The sequence below is a fragment of the Camelus ferus genome, chromosome 2 (assembly GCF_009834535.1).
Source record: "Camelus ferus isolate YT-003-E chromosome 2, BCGSAC_Cfer_1.0, whole genome shotgun sequence".
Taxonomy (NCBI): domain Eukaryota; kingdom Metazoa; phylum Chordata; class Mammalia; order Artiodactyla; family Camelidae; genus Camelus; species Camelus ferus.
In genome coordinates, this window is record NC_045697.1 from 39,145,072 (window position 1) to 39,163,101 (window position 18,030).

At 37.5% G+C, this 18,030-nt stretch overlaps 1 long non-coding RNA gene across 1 annotated transcript; it reads left to right on the forward strand.

Moving 5' to 3' along the window:
* Positions 1–188: 188 nt before the first annotated feature.
* On the forward strand, positions 189–5,200 carry LOC106730013. The gene is made up of 6 exons (XR_004326529.1): positions 189–897; positions 1,440–1,590; positions 1,829–1,946; positions 2,173–2,332; positions 2,917–2,962; positions 5,047–5,200. It is a non-coding gene; the product is annotated as an uncharacterized LOC106730013 (long non-coding RNA).
* Positions 5,201–18,030: the final 12,830 nt, after the last annotated feature.

Sequence of the window (18,030 nt, forward strand, 5' to 3'; positions counted from 1 at the left end):
TTACTTACAAAATAGAAAGAAACTCATGGATACAGGAGACAAACTTATGGTTACTAGGGGGCACAGGGGAGAGGGAGGGATAATTTGGGAGTTTGGGATTGGCTGATACAAACTATGTAAAGAATAAACAACAAGGTCCTACTGCATAGCACGGAGAACTATGCTCAATGTCTTGTAGTAACCTGTAATGAAATAGAATATATATATAAAAGAATCACTATACTATACACCAGAAACTAATACAACACTGCAAATCAAAAACATATCGAGAAAAAATAAAATTAATAAAAAAAAAGTAAATGGGGAAAAAAACATGTTAAAGGGCTGAAGAGTGGAGTAAGATGGGGGTAAAGGGTAGCCTCATTGAAAACATAACATGTGAAACACTTGCACAAAGAATTGAAAACAATGAGAGGGTAGACAATGGAGATATTTGGTGAAGAGGAGACAGCTCTGAGGCAGGAAGACTGAAGAGGCCAGTGAGGCTTGAGAAGAGGGATTAGAGGAAAGGGGAGGGGGGCAGTTTATGGGATAAGAGGTCACAGAGCTGATGGGGAGAGGGAAGCAGGTTCTGTAGAACAGTGAAGGCTGTGATAATGCTTTATGCTTTCACTCAGTGGTGTGGGCTATCACTGAAGGATTTAAGCTGAGGAACAACGTTATCTGACTCATGTTTTCAAGGGATTGCTCTTGCTTCTGTGTTGAGACTGAACCTAGAGGGAGCAGTATAGTAACAGGGAAATCAGTTAGATTATGGCAACAATCCAAGTGAGAGGGGATGGTGTCCTGGAAGAGTGGGGGCAGAATGGTAACAAGTTTTCAGATATATTTTACAGATTGAGCCAAGAGGAATTGGCAGTTGGATATGACAGTCTGTGCTATTAACTACTTTCCAAGGTAAATGCCCTCTTAAGAAGCCATGAATAAACCTCATAAAGTCCATCAGGGATCCCTGCCTCTGTAGGAATCATATCTCAATCATTTAAGCAGAGCTTTTGCAATTCAAGTTACTGCCAATGTAATTGGGAAGTGAAGTCTGGTCCAGAAGGACTCACTTTGACATACCACTTGGTAGAGAATTTAAATTCTTGCTCTCCTGATATCAATAAACACTTTTAGAATATGCTGTGTATATAAACATATAAAACATATGGCTTTAATAAAAAAAGTATTGATAAATCAATATCCAATCTCATATCCGTAGTAGCTGCTAAAAGAGTATCTCCTATGTACCACATTTAGAGTCTACTAAAAGGAGACAGTGCATCTGATATTTTGTGAAATTCTGTTCAATTTAAATCATTATACATTTTTCAAGAGTACTGGGAAAATGCATCATCCATCTTCTTTTTAAGCTTTTACTTAAAAGACCAAAAGAAGATCCAGCCACTAAACAGGAACATGTTAAAAGACTGTTTTTCTAATTTTTCAATTTATAGGCCATTTAAATCAAGTATGACTTGATGAACTCAACTCAGGAATGACAATTCCAAGATTATGAGATAAAATTCCATAGACATTTCTTGAAAGACTACAACTTGTTTGTACTCTTCTATCTAATGTAAAGTTGTAAAACTATCAATTTCTAAGGTAAGTAATAAAATATTTGACTAGTCATCTATATTTCCATTAATTATTATTCAAAGGTAACCAAGGTGAATCAAAAAGTACCCTTGTCGTCACAGTATTACCAGGAACACTTGTTGGGAACAAAAGGAAAATGCTAATGTTTACTTGCTATTTGAATAAAGTTATAAATATTAGAATATGAAGGAAAATGACCTATAATCACAGATGTGTATGGTGTAATCTCTCCTCCCATTGACAGTTGCCATCCATGCCAACTCCACATGCCATTTCCTTTTATCTGTTACTCTGCTGTGTTTGAAGAAACATCCAAGCATCATATCATGAATGACCTTACCCTCCTACCTCCAGAGGCAAAGGTAACAAAGTGGATGTCAGTATCTCCCTAGATGAACAGGAAGAATGTCAAGGACCTGTTTTTACAACTAAGTAATCTGGGAGTTTTTTTCATTGAGAGATTCTATTGTTTTTTCCACTTCCATCGGTAACAAAACAGGGAAATGAGGTTTTAAAAAATCAATGTTCAATGTAAACAAATCATCAGGGCTCCACTTGGCTCCTTAGTGTTCTATGTTTACTTTACAGATGTAACCTTTCCAGGCATTGGCCAATTCCGGTGTGATAAATAAAATTATCTTTAAAATTGGAGTATGACGTCACCACATAGTATGATGGAAACAAAGATATAGCCAGTGCCCATTTATTCAGAATGACAGGAAACTGTATAACTGGATAGTCTCATTAGGTAAGAATTATTGTACATAAACCACCAATTTTCCAAGAAATAGAGTAAAAACAGAATATATTTAAACTATAGTAAGTACAAATTAACCCGTTTGGTTCACAGCAGTAACTATGCCATGCTAGTAATTCTGAATAACAATTTAGGCTGTTAGATACTATGCTGAATCAATGCTAGCTTTTTTTTTTTTTAAATTGAAGTATAGTCAGTTATAATGTGTCAATTTCTGATGTACAATATAATGTTTTAGTCATATATATACATACATATATTCATTTCCGTATTTCTTCACTATAGGTTACTGTAAGATATTAAATATAGTTCTCTGTGCTACACAGAGGAAATTTATTTATCTATTTTATGTATAGTAGTTAATATTTGCAAATCTCAAACTCCCAATTTGTCCCCTCCCACCTGCTTTCCCTGCTAACCATAAGTTTGTTTACTATGTCTATGAATCTGTTTCTGTTTTGCAGATAAGTTCATTAGTGTCTTCCTTTTTTTTTTTAAGTTCCATATGTAAATGATATCGTATGGTATTTTTCTTTCTCTTTCTGGCTTACTTCACTTGGAATGATCATCTCCAGGTCCATCTATGTTGCTGCAAATGGCATTATTTTACTCTTTTTATGGGTGAGTAGTATTCCATTGTATAAACTAATTTGAAAAGATACATGCACCCCAATGTTCATTGCAGCACTATATACAATAGCCAAGACATGAAAACAACCTAAATGTCCATTGACAGAGGAGTGGATAAATCTGTGGTATATTTATACAATACTAGCTTTCTAATTTGACTTGAAAGTTGTTAATTTCAACAAATTTCTGCCACATAAGTACATCATTATTTGTCTTTCTTATAGATATATACAAATGTACATCTTTATAACTCCTGTAATTTGAGATTTTTAAAATATTTCATTTCAGAGAAAGAGGAAGAAAGGAGAGAAAATGACTAGGATAATCCTCACATAAGAATAATAGAGAAAAAGGCACATCTATTTTCTACATTACTTCTAAATACTAATCATACAGTATTAAGTTTCATGGCTTAAAATATTTTTAAATTCTGATTGAATTTATAAAAATTTATTTAGCTGTGTACCCTTGTCCTACACTTGCTTTTATATTGTAGCAAGAATAAACTTTCTAATCAGAAAGATTGAATTTGGAGCATAATAAATCAGAATACAAAATATCCTCGAAATACTTTCCCTTGCTTTGGATACTGATTAGGAAACAGCCTATGCTTTTGAAATCCAAAGATCAATCTTACCTTTATTTTGTGCTTATTTAAGTTTCAAATTCTGTATTCAACGTAGAACTGTATTTTGATAGCAACCAAAAGCTCTCCGCTCCTCTGAAATTTTACTAGCCTCCTAAGAAGTAAAAATACCTTCAGTTTTTGTTGTCTTTGAAAGGTCTATAGCTTCCCAGGAATGCAGGCATTTTAAATTGGCCCAGCAGAGAGAGCCCAGCTAATTCTAGCAAGAAGGAAAAGTCCGAGGAGATTCAGGCAGCCAAAGCATCCCTGCCCAATAGGCATCCGAGGCATGAACACTGAACACGAGGAAGATGCAGCGTGAGGCTGCAGTGGACACTCACCTCCCCTGCTCCCCTCTGATCCTCTTTCCCAGCATTCACCGTCTTCTGACTACAGTGCTGCTAACAGCTGAGCCTGTGACTTTCAGAGGCTCACCCTTGTGTATTGGAGTTACCTTGCCCAGAAGTGCCTGGCAGGTTAGGTCCCCACATACACAGACTGCCAGGTCTACCTGTAGCCAATGGCTGATTCCTAGGTGGGAACAAAATCCCCACTCCTTTCCCCCAGATGAGACAGTCTCTGAAAGCTTATTCATACTCCAGAGCTACCTGTGGGGTCAGGCTGAGCCTGAAGATACACCTGAAATCACACCATTGCTTGGCTGCTTCTCCTCCATCTGCTCACTTGTTTCTCCAGGCAGCCCTCCTTTCTAAATCACTTGCACCTGAATCCTTAACTAAACGTTCCCTTGATGTTGTAGATCAAGGGCACTTGATCTACAACAGAGACAAAGCTCAGTATTCGAGTCACAGCCACAGCATTTTAGTTCAGGCAAGTAGGTATCCAAGTTAGAAAATAGATGCAGAAATAGGGGATTTGGGGTAGGTGACATTCAGATCAGGATCTGGGGCTGAAAGGCAGCTTCAGGGAATTCTAATGGCCACAATCAAAAAGGATTGCTATTCAGGGGCAGAACTCAGTTCTTTTGGAGGAGAATGGGACTTTCGCAAATTGTAAGAATGGCAAATGGGAAGAGGAACCAAAACAGAGGTTAGTTACAAAAAGTGTGGCAAACATTTTAATTTTTTCATGCCTTTTTTTTTTGTCCTTCCACCTGGAATACCTATTCCCAATCTCCCCATATTGCCTTCTGTTGAATCTGAAAATTTGAATTAGTCTTTGAAAACACAGTCTTGATGTCTCCTCCTCTATAAAGCCTTTTCAGTGCCCATAACACAGGCATAATCACTCTTTCCTCTCTACCACCTCTATAATGGGTACATAACTGGGTGCAATTATCATCCAATATTATATAATCACTCTTTTCTCTCTGCCACCTCTATAATGGGTACATAGCTGGGTGCAATTATCATCCAATATTATTGTTCATGTTTCATTTTTCTCCCTTTATAAATTGTGACAGCTGTCTTATTCATCATTTTATCCCTAGAACCTGTCATGATGTTGAAAGCACCTAACGTGAATTGACAGGAATAGCTCCTAGAACAATGAAGAATCCCAATTACATGACTGAGGAAAAAGCACAAAAATAGACGGGAGCTGCTCACATAGATCCCACCAAAGCTGGGCTGGTAAATCGGATCCAGGCAAGTAGTCGAGAAGTAAGAGGCACACCTGAGGGGTTGGGAAGGGCGGTAGCTATCATGGGGCAAAGAACCAGACTGGCTTGGAGAAGTATTTATTTCCGGGTTCATGCCTTTCATACTCTCAAACTGGTGAATTACATAAATATCTTATTTTGTTTTCCTACACATGAAAGACCAAATTTCTTTACCTTACATTAAAAAAGTAACTATTAAGATCCTATCAAGTAAACAGTTACCTTTTTTTTTTCCTTCCCTCTTCTACAATCTGGTGTTATTATGATTGTTTAATGGTTGAAGAAATGAAGTTTAAATCCTATTTGCTACCCAGTTAAAGAATTTATTAAAGAAATTCATTCCAATTACTAGCTTAAATGATGATTTTAAATTACCTGTGCATTTTATTCAGTACTTTTCCCCTATAACTTTAGAAAATAGATGGCTGTTGATTTTGGGAATCCTATCAGTGTTTTGGTATCCTAATTCATACAATTATAGCCAGCTTATCAACTTACTGTAAAAAAATAAACCCCATTGATTGCACTTAATCTATTCCCTGGTTCAACAAGTGTGGAAACAAAAATGATGGGAAAAAAAAAGACTTCAACAGCTAACTTTATGGCATAATTGTCAATTCAAACAACACACTTAGTTTTCCTTTTTATCACTGTCATGATTCCCCTTCTTAGCACTGCAACTTCTCAATGTCAAGTGGAGTAAAGATAAGTATTATACAACACGTAAAGTGACTCTCACTGACTTCAGAATGGTTCATCTTGAAGTACTTGAAGACTGAAGTGCATTCTGAGAGAACAACCTTATCCAGTCTGTATTTTAACCCATGACCCACATTTCTTGCAGCCAAAAGGGGGTCCTGCTATCTTTCATCCTGAATAGGTTCCATCCTCTCTTTCATATTTGGAAAATGCCAGTGAACTGGAATCTTCCAACAGTGCTAGCTTCAGTTCACCCCTGAACTCTCACACCATGTCCAGATTTGTTGATCCTTCTCTCCTCAGTGTCCTAGTATTTGGTCTTCCTCTCTTCCACCATGCTGAATTCATTAGTTCAGTATTTTATTGTCTAAATGTGGAGCTATTCCCATGGGCTTCTTACCAGATTTCTTACCTGTAGCCTACTCCTGATACAGCCACCAAACTTCTCTTCCTAAAACATGAATTATATCACGTTATACCCCCTGGGAAACTTTCAGTGCTTCCCGCTCACTTTTTGTCAGAGTAAGAGTGTTGCCACCTTCCCTGGTAATTCAAGATGTTACTTTCCCTGAGTGCTGCTCTCACAGTAGACCGCTTGCCGGCCAGTGGCAAGCATTGCCTTCTACCGTCTTTGGCTTTATTTACTCCCACAGCCTGTAATTCTCTTTCTCCCAATCAGACTTCCTATTCATCCCTCAATGCCCTTCTCAAATGCCGTCTTCTCCATTAAATACTTTCCTTTGAGTTTTCTAATCAGAATTCACTACACATTTCATAGGCATCTTAAATTGTAAAGACTGTGTCTTAATCAAGTTTGTCTTGATTGTCCAATACTGAAAACAATATCTAGCCTATAAAGCATGTTCAATTAATGTTTCTTTAATTAAAGAATTTTCTGAATTTTCTGTCTTGGAATATTATAAGATCCAGCTCAGTCTCAGAGTGACAGCCTATAAATCTAAACTTTAAACTACTACTAGAATCACTTAGGTAAGACTTAAGTGAGCTTGTCCTTCTAATTACTAAAATGTTTCAATGACCCTCTGTCATTCATTCAAGCAGTTCGATAAATATTCTTGGAGGACCTAGTATACAATAGGCACTGGGAATAAAAGTGTAAGCACAACAGACATCCTCCAGGTCTTCATGGAGATGAATCTAGAGCAAGATCTAGTTAAATCACACCCACTTGCACACACAAAGGACAAATGATCCTAACCGCTTAGAAGAAAGTGCAAAGTAAACAACAAGGTTCTACTGTATAGCACAGGGAACTATATTCAATATCTTGCAATAACCTATAATAAAAAAGAATATGGAAAGAAATACATGGATATGTATAACCGAATCACTATGCTATACACCAGAAATTAACACAACATTGTAAACCGACTATTCTTCGATTAAAAAAAATTTTTTTTAAAGAAGGAAGTGCAAGATGTATGAAAGAGAACAACAAGAAATCTGGACCTATCTTATTTGCCTTTCAGTCTCCAAAGTCTGAAAAATTATCACGGTTACCACCAAAGCTTATTACAAGTATATTGAACCAAATAGGATTTTCTGTGCTTTACTGTTACGTAACATCAAACAAATGTCAGGGAAACTGTCAAGAGGCCTATTCATCTTACTCAGTTTATCTTTTTAGTTCATTAGAGGTGAAAAGTTTTCAACACTGCTCATACAGATATGGGTAAATACATCATCTATGCAAAAAGTCCTTATGCTTTTACATGAATCCCAAATTTAAATTTAAATATAGTGGAAAATGGTGGAAATGTGGAAAATGTAGAAACAGGTAGAACAGAGATAAATGACAAGAAGCTAGAAACAGAATAATAAAAATGAGCAGGGAGAAATATAAATAAAATTATAAAGAGAAGAGGAAACTTGGAGTGGACATCTAGGGAAGTTTCTTCTACACATCTCTATGCACATTAAAATCTTTACCCAGTAGCTGGCTTTCTTTCTTATTCCTCTGTCAACACTAAAGAGCTAAATTGAATTTCATGTTATGAAATTGTTAAAACAGACATGATTTTTTTATAGCTACAGATACCATACCCATGTCTTTGCTTTTTCCTTTAAAAGATCAGATACATATTTGTGTCTTACCAAAATTTTTTGTGGGCCATATAATCACTATTGGAACTACTCACGTCCACTGTGTAGTGTGAAAGGAGCCACGAACAATACATAAACAGACGGGGTGTCTGTGTTCTAATAAAACTTCCTTTACAAAAACAAACATCCACTCTATGAGCTGTAATTCACTAACCCCCATCTTAGAGGAAAATATACTGTTTGAACACCCACACACGTCTATGCAAAGTGCCATGTGTATGTTTGGGTTATATAACGTGTCATTCACATGAAGAAAGGTATATGTTATTCTAGGGTTCAGTCTTCATTAAACTATTTATACAATATGAAATATATTTTAAATATATTGTAATCTTCATCTTCCCCTTTTTATGAGCCAGTATCCAATTCATATATGTATATTAATCTTTGTTTTTTATGATACTCCATTTTTGATAATCAATGATTCTTTTTATAATTATTTTTTGGAAGAATCCTGCTTTAATGCAAATAGCAAGTTTGAGATATTTGTGTGTGTATGTGTACTACCTAAGCTAATCACTGTTCCCCCACTGTAGTATAACCCTGTAACTTTAACTATGAATGTTAGTCTGTAGAAACAGGTCCAGCCACCTAATCCTTCAAATTTACTATCTTCATCATTGAGAGTTATGCCCTATAGATAGGCCAATAGCTCTTTTTTCCTGTAGGAATGTACCACTGGGTAGTTAACTGATGCCCCCTTTCTAGGAGACAATGCAGACATTTCCAGGAGAGTTACTCTAATAGAAAATGTTTTTATGCCTTTTTTTTTCCAGGTAGAAGAGGAAACACACACTTAATTGAAGAAAGGCAACGGCCGGCCCATTATCTTAGGCTCCAGCAGTTTTCCTGATTGAGAGTACAATCAGAACTCAGCAGATGATCCTTTTCCTTTCTTCTTATCAGCTCAGTATGCAGTTTCCACGACTTAGTTACCTTGGCCCTGTCACCGGGGTACATGGCAAGACCAGAGGCCAAGCAAAGATACTTTAAAGACAATAATGATGACTGGATATTTACAGAATGAAAGTCAAAATTGTGCACTGCAGAAAAGAGAGAGGGAGTTTACAGAAAGAGGCCCATAGCCAAATTAATTCCTTCTAAAACTGAGGTTTGTGTTACCTGGTCATTAAGTCTGAGCTCAAAGAACTGAAGCTGACAGCTAAATTATAGGCAAAAGTCACTGTAAGGTACTGATCTCATAGCCTTTTCGCACCAATCTATGTATGGGGCTATTTTCTGTGTTTGATGTGTTAATCTGATCCTGCCAGCTCTACCCAGGTAGAACTCCAGATGAAGCCTGAGAAATCAATGGAGGAATTGTACACAGACAGGATTCAGGAAGGTAGAAAAGCAGGGTGGGGCTTAGGGCCCCTGGAAAGACAGCAGGCTTGAATTGGGCCTTTGATATTATATCCATTAAGTCTGACTAGCATGACTGCCAACAACATTCTGGTCCTGGATTTGTAGATTGAGCTATGTCCCCTCTAACCACAAAGTGAGGGAACACAGGCAGCTTTTTCTTCAGTTATAGCAAATAACTGGTTGATCAAGTTAAATATTTATAGAAACACAAGAGAAGAGCATGGCCCAGCAATCTCTAAGTTTAGCAGTCTTACTAAATGAATTACCTTTATTTCAGTTTTCTCATTTCTGCTAGCATCCTTAGCAAGATTTAGCAATGCCAGCTAAATTTGAATTTCAGTTAAATAATGAATAGTGCTGTGGAAGTATACCCTCTGCAACAGTTGGGACATATATTCTTTTTTTTTTTGTCTGAAATTCAAATTTAATTGGGCATCTTGCATTTCATCTGGCAGCTCTAATTCTTAGTAAAGCATGGAAGATGGAACGGGGTGACGCTTCATGTGGGAATATTCATCACTGGATGGATAAATTGGCACTGAGGTTTTCCATGCTATGGTTCATTATAGACCAAATGAGATCAGTCTATTGTTTCTTATATAGACACACATAATTAATTCAGAATAATTGGGGAAGGCCAGTCTGAAATAGTAAAATATTTTAAAGTAAATGATACAGTTTAAGGAAAGGAATCTTACAGACTCCAGTCAATTGACAGGCACTCAAAAATATATATTAAAAGAATTATGTGAGATAAATTGTCCATTACTGTATAGTTGGCTTGGTTATTTAATTAATTCCAATTGAAGCTAATAAAGTAGTAAGTTTATTCCCTTGAATAAAACAGGTAATTGTCATGTAAAGCCACTTGAGATGGAAAGCAAAATAGAAAGTAGGAAATAATAAAAGATTATTAGACAAAGATTAAAGGGAAAATCTCTCCTCTTGAAATTAATACAAGATAATAACAACACTATTGAACACTTACTATTTTTCATATATTTGGGTTGCACATTTTGCCAGGCACTTTATATACATCAGCTCATTTTGTCTTTTAATCCTCACAATAACCTTATGCTATAGATACTCCTTCGGTCTCTGTTTTATAGATAAGGAAATCGGGGCTTAAGACTGATTAAGAAAAGTTACACAGAGGCAGGCCCTAGTCCTTAATCCAGATTTTCATAAAATTCCACACTCGGAGCCATTAAGTAATATCAACCCCAACAAGTAAAAGACCAATTTGATGTAAACTTGACAATAGGACATAGGTTAGAATAAAATAAGAAGTAACTAAGGTTGAAAGACTCAGAAATCAGGACACACAAGCATAGAAAATATAAATGAAGAGGACAAATTAAGAACCTGTCAGTCTATTTTCCAATGTAACTGGAGATTACTTATGACCATAAGGTGGCTAGAATCTTGTGCTAGAGAAGTGAACGATGTTACTGTGCAGTTTAAGAAAGCTCCCAAAGTGAATCAGAAATACCCTACTGGTGGAGAACGACTGCTTTGGACAGATGCACTTTACTAATACATACAAGTGATTCATTAGGCTGCCATATGTTGGGAATATTGATTGAGACATAGGGTTGAATGTGACAGGAATGGCACTTTTGTCATTAATTATCACTATGGAAAATGGCTTCCATTTGGGGTGGCTACCAAGGACTCATTGGGCATGGATAGAGCACATGTTAGGAAAACATCCTTTTGTGAAAATAGAATACATTATTAAAGTTGCTGATGGCTTAATCAGCTATACAGTGTCAGGAGGAAATAAAAATTTGAGTATCCAAAAAGATCAACACAGGAAAGAAATAAACATCTAAATGTAATAGTATACCTTTTATAAAGTGCTTACTTGCTTTGAAATTAAAACTTTAATGCCTTGCATGAGTTTTCTCTCCCAAGATTTAGAAGTCACAAAATAGTACCATTCCCGTTCCCTTCCTGGGTTCAAAACCACCTGAGACAAAGGCACAGAGCTCAGATAGTATGGTATGTTTTATTATAATAAATTTCTGATTGGAAGGCATGACTTGTCTTAGATTTATGGCCACAACAGGCCTCCTCTACTTCACCCTTGAATTAGACAAATGTTCCAGCCAGTAACAAGCAGTTCTGGGCAATCATAGGCCTGATCTTGCAGGTTTATAACATGGAGAAGTAGAAAATTAATACTTCTGGCAGGCAAGTTGCAACCCAAAGTGAAAGAGGACACATATAAAATGGCACATTCTAAGCAGTTTTTTCAAACTCAATAAACAAACAACTTCTCTTTCCCAGGAACAGTGATGAGGGGCTGGGAAGAGGCCAGGAATGTCACTGGAGCTGAAAAGAAATGGAGATTCTCCCAAAACATGGACCTTTCTCCATCCTATTCAAGCTGAAGCCTCAGTTGATGAAGTCATTCAGCAACTTTAGAGAGTCAAAGCAACTAGAACCTTTGGAATCAAGATTTGATACTATTTGAATTTTGCAGTAAAAATAACTATAGCAGGAACACTTACTTAATGCTTATCATATGGCAGGCCCTATTCTAAACCCTTTACAGATATCATTTCATTTAATCCTTCCAATTATCCTATGAGGGAGATTCTATTATGGTCCACATTTTACAGTTTGGGAAACTGAGGCACAGAACAGTTAAGAATAATCCTCCATATTTTGGCCAGTGGTCCTTCTACTGTAAGTCCCCTTGCCTTCCACCTGTGCGGGATCAGAGACCCAGGAAATTTTGGCACAATTTTCTGCATTTGTTCTTTAGACAATAGGCCTTCGTTTGGTCTCTGTCCTCAAATGCTGCATCCTACATGGGATTCGATAAGCCTTAGGCTTTTTCTAAACCAGGCAGTTTCCTTCCCTGGTCTTTGTATCCACCTTCATTCACAGAGATGCTCCAACTGTTAAAATTTCCCTCAACAGAGGGGCTGTGTATCTGCCTTCTTTCTAATCTTTCTGAATTTGCCAGTCTAACTTTTCTAGATTTCTTATCCACAAGCATTTGCTCAAGTCGTCTGCAGATCTCTCAGGCAAAACAGGATGCTCCAGCAGCCCAGCAGGGAATGTGAAATGAGCTCTTCTCTGTCTCCTCCATGTGGCACCAATCCCACCGTGTTTAAAATTAGGGCCCACTTACCCTTTCACTGGATTTCAGTCTCTAAATATACACATTTAAAAATCTAAATGTACTTGCTTCTTGAATTTTTTTTTCTGTCTGTCCCACCTTGATTTGTTTAAGTCTGTTATTTGAACTTGGTTTGCTATCTGCTGTCCCTTCTCTATTAAGAAATTCCTGATGCCAACTTTGGTCTTTAGTTCTTCCTTCTCAGTCTGGCTCATACTTGTCTGCAGACTGGTAACCCAGTCTTTCCCTGCGATCCTCAAACTACTAGCAGGCATGGCCAGCATTTTAAAATGTAGAATATAATTAAATGGAATCATGTTTAAGAGAATACAATGCTCATGATAATTATGAGTATTTTTGTGACTTTTTTCTTCAGATATGTGACAGTGTGTGTGTACATGTGTATATTAGAGACCACAAGGTCAGTGCTGGGTGAGAAGTAGGCTGGCCCAAGGAGGCTGTATTCAGGCAGAAAAGCATGACTATATGCTGGGGGAACAGAAGGAGGTCCAAGGCAAGATTGTTTTTCCCCATCAGAAGGAAATGGATAGCAGTGATGACACACACACACTCCAAACTAGAGCTGAGGGACAAAGCTTTTAAAATGTAAAGATATCAGATCACAGAAGAAGGACTGAGTTCCAATGACCTCTAACTTAGTGTAAAATGATTTAGGTCATATATTAGAAGGATTGAGTCTAAGTAGGGCATTTTGAAAAAGTCTGGGACAGCTAACTTCCAAACTATGTGCAATTTAAGAAGGCTGAAATGTTAAAAGTCTTGCTGAATAACATGAACCTTGACTTGAAATAAGCACAGAATGACTTCATGTAGCTATGATGTCCCTCATCAGCACTGGGGACCACAGGAAAAGAACTGAGAGAGTGGTAGCTCAAGATTGGCCACAAGAGGACGTGGCCAAAAAAGGCTAGGGTGTAGGTGAGGGAGTTCAGCATGTGGGATGACAACTACTGTTATGCTGGGCAGAAAAGCACTGGAAAAGCTGATCGCCAGGGGCAGGCTGTGTATCTGTCCACAATGAGAAGAAGGAGAGGATTCTAGGAAGGTAATCTGCATCACTTATTGGGTGAAATATTTATTACATATATAATAGGATGCCTGAGGCAAGTAAGTCAGATAGAAGTTTGGGTATCCTTACTTAAATTTCCTGGCTCTGGTCTTCCCTAAATAAATTGGCTATTGCATAGCAACTTAGGTGATGGAGGAAAATAGGAAATCAGAAGTGGGAGGTAATTCTGAAACAGATTCCTCTCCCTCCATTCTACAGTAGTTCTTGAATCTTCTTTCTGCTTTCTTCTATTTTACAATAGACTTAATTGGTTAATAAGTCTTTTTAAATTATTCAAGTGGCATTGATTAAATATTGAAAATCATCTTGAAATGAAAAAAATCTGCTCATTCACTATTGTTCACTGTTGCCAGTTATCTACCACGGTGTTAAAAAATGCCAACAGTTAGTGACTTAAACTGATGAATTTTGTTCCCAAATATGCAGTTTATGGGGGGGGTGTGGCATCTTGACCCTGCTCTACTCAGCTCCAACTGGGGTGGCTCCAAGGCTGGGGTCTGGAATCATCTAAAGATTCATTCACACCCATGTCTGTCACTTGGCACTAGCTGTTGACTGGGACCTGAGCTGGGATTGCCTACCAGGACCTCTGCACAGGGCCTCTCCATGTGGCCCGGGCTTCCTGACAATATGGTGGTTGGATTTTTAGGGCAAGCATTCCAAAAGAGAGGCAGCCAGATGGAAGCTGTATCACTTTTCATAACTGACCTTCAGAAGCATCACTTCCACGCATTGCAATCATTTGGGCAGTCACAAAGTTCCACCCAAGTTCAAGGGAGAAGAGAAACAGACACGCTAAAGTCACTTGTACACATTCTTTTCATCTAGGCAGTCACAAAGGTCTGCCAGGTTTCAAAGGGAAGAGAAGTAGATAGATTCTTCCTCTTGATGGGGAAATGGCAAAGGGCAAACAGCTGATCCTGAGAATACTTGCTTTGGCCATTTTTGGAAAATACAGTTTGCCACACTTAGTAAACTTCTTTTCAAAAATAAAAAAGTATGAAAAGTAAAATCCAATTTCATTTAGTTACAGAAAAGAAAGTCTAAAAGCTTTCTCAAATGGAAGCAGTGAGATAGGTATTGTTACCTTTCTTCTGCAAACCACAGATTTCCTGAGGTTTTGCGTCAATGGGAATTTTATCCTAGCAGTCAAAGGCATGATTTGACCCTAGGTTTTTCTATGGGTGCGTCTTAGAGCAGAATCTGAGGGTATAAGTAAAATGCTCTTCTGCTGGAAGCTTATTTTAGACATAAGTAACGAATGAATCACTAAATAGCTTATGGCTATGTTTTTATTGATTTATGACTCATCAGGTGCTCCAATCTCTCAGGCAAAAATAGTGTCTTTCCATGTAGGTGATTTGCTTTATCAGACCTCGTGGGGGGAAAGAATTCTCTGCTTTATGTTTTACCCTGCTCTTGAGAAGTGACTAAGATGCTCACTTTGGAAGATGCATTAACTTTTCAAGCTATATAAATTCCATTTATGAAATTATGTCTCCTTGGGCATGATTATCTGAAAGGGTTAATGCTCTCTCTCAGCATACGAGTTTACTTCTAAGACCCAGGCCTCCCAGTACACACAGGGTACCACAAAAGGGAGATCAGGGATCTGTTCTGGGAAGTTGTGCTCAGGATCAGGAAATGAGTCAGGTGACCGCCAAAGTGCCTGAGCATCTTTGTCCACTGTCAGAAGCAGAGGATGACTCCCTATATCTCAAGGCCTTACACTTTTATTCACATCACTTTTTCCCTGCTGAGAGAACCCTACTTCCAACTCAACCATCATCAATTCCAGGAAGCCACGGAAAGCCTCTCTACACTTTGCCAACATTATAATTACTATTCGTCTATCAGAAGGAGCTCAGCATCAGATTCAACTACTTATTTATTAATTCCATATAGTACTTTCTATATTGTCTCTTCTTTAGCACTTAACACAGTATGTTAAATTATTCTTTATTTTCCTTTCCCATTGGAGACATCAATAATCTTTCTTCTTCTGGTACCCAAAATAAGCCCTGCCAGATAGACGTGGCTTTCCAACATTGAATTCACGTTAGACTCCCCAAGGAACTTTTTGAAAATACCAATCCCCGAAACTCACCCCATACAAATTAAGTCACAATTGCAGAGCAGGGGAGAAAGCCAGGCATTGGGGCATTGGGATTTTTAAAAAAGCTTTCCGGGATTATCCAGTGGTCAGTCGAAATAGAGAACCACCAACATAGAGGATACCCAGCGGTGTTTTCCTGAATGAGGTTTGTCCACTGAGCACTAAGTTCTCATTACAGATCCTTGAAGTATCCGCATTCTACAAAATGTAAGAATCCTAGCTGATACGCTCAATAAGTAACTTTCCTTTTCCCCCAGCTAGAATAAAGCAGGAACTTCACAGGCAAATGTATTTCAAGCCATTTTACACAAAGGGTTTTACACAAAAATCATTTCTTTCCTAGAGTACAAACTTTAGGTAACAATTTAACCTGATGCGGAAAAAGAAATTAAAGGCTCTTCAAATGTTATCATGGCCAACATGTGGTTAATCATAAAATAGAATAATCTAGGCCATGGCTTTCAAATTGTGTTCAGGGGAAATGTTTAAAACAAATCCCATGATTTGTATACAGTTGACCCTTGAACAACTCAAGATGAAACTGTGCGGGTCCACTTACATGAGGATATTTTTCAATAGTAAGCACTACAATACTACAAGGTTCAGGGTTGGTTGAATCTGCGGATGTGGAGCGAACCACAGAGGTCAGCTATAAATTAACCCCCCTACATTGTTCAAGGGTCAACTTGTATTTTTATATAGCTCTATATACGCCATATGCCATACTTTAACATATTGGTGATTACTGATATATTAAGATACGTTGGTGGTTAGAATTCCTTTTGTGGCACTTCTGCCATACCATGTGCTTGTGCACATGCATACACACACACACACAAGTACCTTTTCTGGAAATCAAACCTGCTTAGGTCTGCTCACATAAAATTGTGTAAGTGAGTTCATTACTAAAGCATGTGTGTGCTAGTCTCAACCATATGCTGGCAAGATTTAGGAGCACTAGCTTAGGGGCTGTAGTTCTCCTGGCCAAGAAAAAAATCAATTGTGCAATAAGAATGCATAATATATCACAATGCAATGCCTTAATATCATAGATAACTTAATACATTTACACTTTAGGTGTTCCTTTTCAGATGTTCACATTATAGGGAATGCAAACTTTATTATATATTGGTGATATAATTTTGATACAAACATATACCAGATACTTCTATTTCACACTTCCAGATCAATTCAGCTGAGGAGTATCTGCTATTTTAAAGTAATCTTTTTTAATGATGATCATTTACCCTTATAACTACTTACTTTCATGAATCCAGTATATACAACTAAAAATGTAATAAGTTGTACATTGTTGCTGATAAAGTGCAGTGATTCTTAACCGTAAATAGATTTTATTAGCAAATTTGCCCTAACTAATGAGTTAATACATTGATTTCAGTAATTGCGTTTATTACAAGTAAATACATACTTGAACTTACATATTACATTTATTAACCAAATACAACTTTCATATTTTATACATAAGTATTTCAGATGGTTTTCTTAGAGAAGTGGCAGATTCAAATGCTTTAAAAAATAAACAAAAACCTTGAGAATCTACTGATTTACATGACTGGAATTCAACATCTCTCAAATTTCTCCTCTCCTTTCCATCCTCATTACACACACTTTGCTTCTGTTCAACATGGTCTCCCCCACAAGCTATTCCAAAAATCCCTTAAGTGCTGATTTTGTCTCCAGGAATAACTACCAGCATTCCCGCTGCCCACTGCCACCTGAGTAATCCTTCTAAAACCCTGATGTGATCGTGTCACTCTACCAAGTACAAACCTTCAGTGTTTCTCCATTGCCTCCAAGTTAGGTCTGAACTTGGTTAGCATGGCGTTCAAGACATTCAAGTTTCCTCTTCTAGATTTCCACCCCCAAGAATTCCTTCTGAGTCTCCTCAGCCTTTGCTTTGTGGGATTCCTCTCCATCACCATGACTGACTCAGGCCATTCCTCTACCTGGAATGTTTTGATCCCTCCTCTTTCTTCCTCAGGTATAACTAGAGAACACAAATTCATCCTTCAAAACCCTACTTAAGTGCAGCATCCTCTGATGCTTTCCTTTATATCCTCTTAAACCCCTTTATTTATATGGGTCTGTTTCCCTTGCTAAACCACGAACTCTTTAGGAGCTGGGACTAGACTATATATACCTCAGTTTAGTATAGGAAGCACAGCAAATTATGCAATGCTTAGTATATGGTAGGTACTCAGTATAGATTAAAGCAAGCTACATCATAATTCTCGAGTGTCTACTACTACTTCTTATGCAGGATAT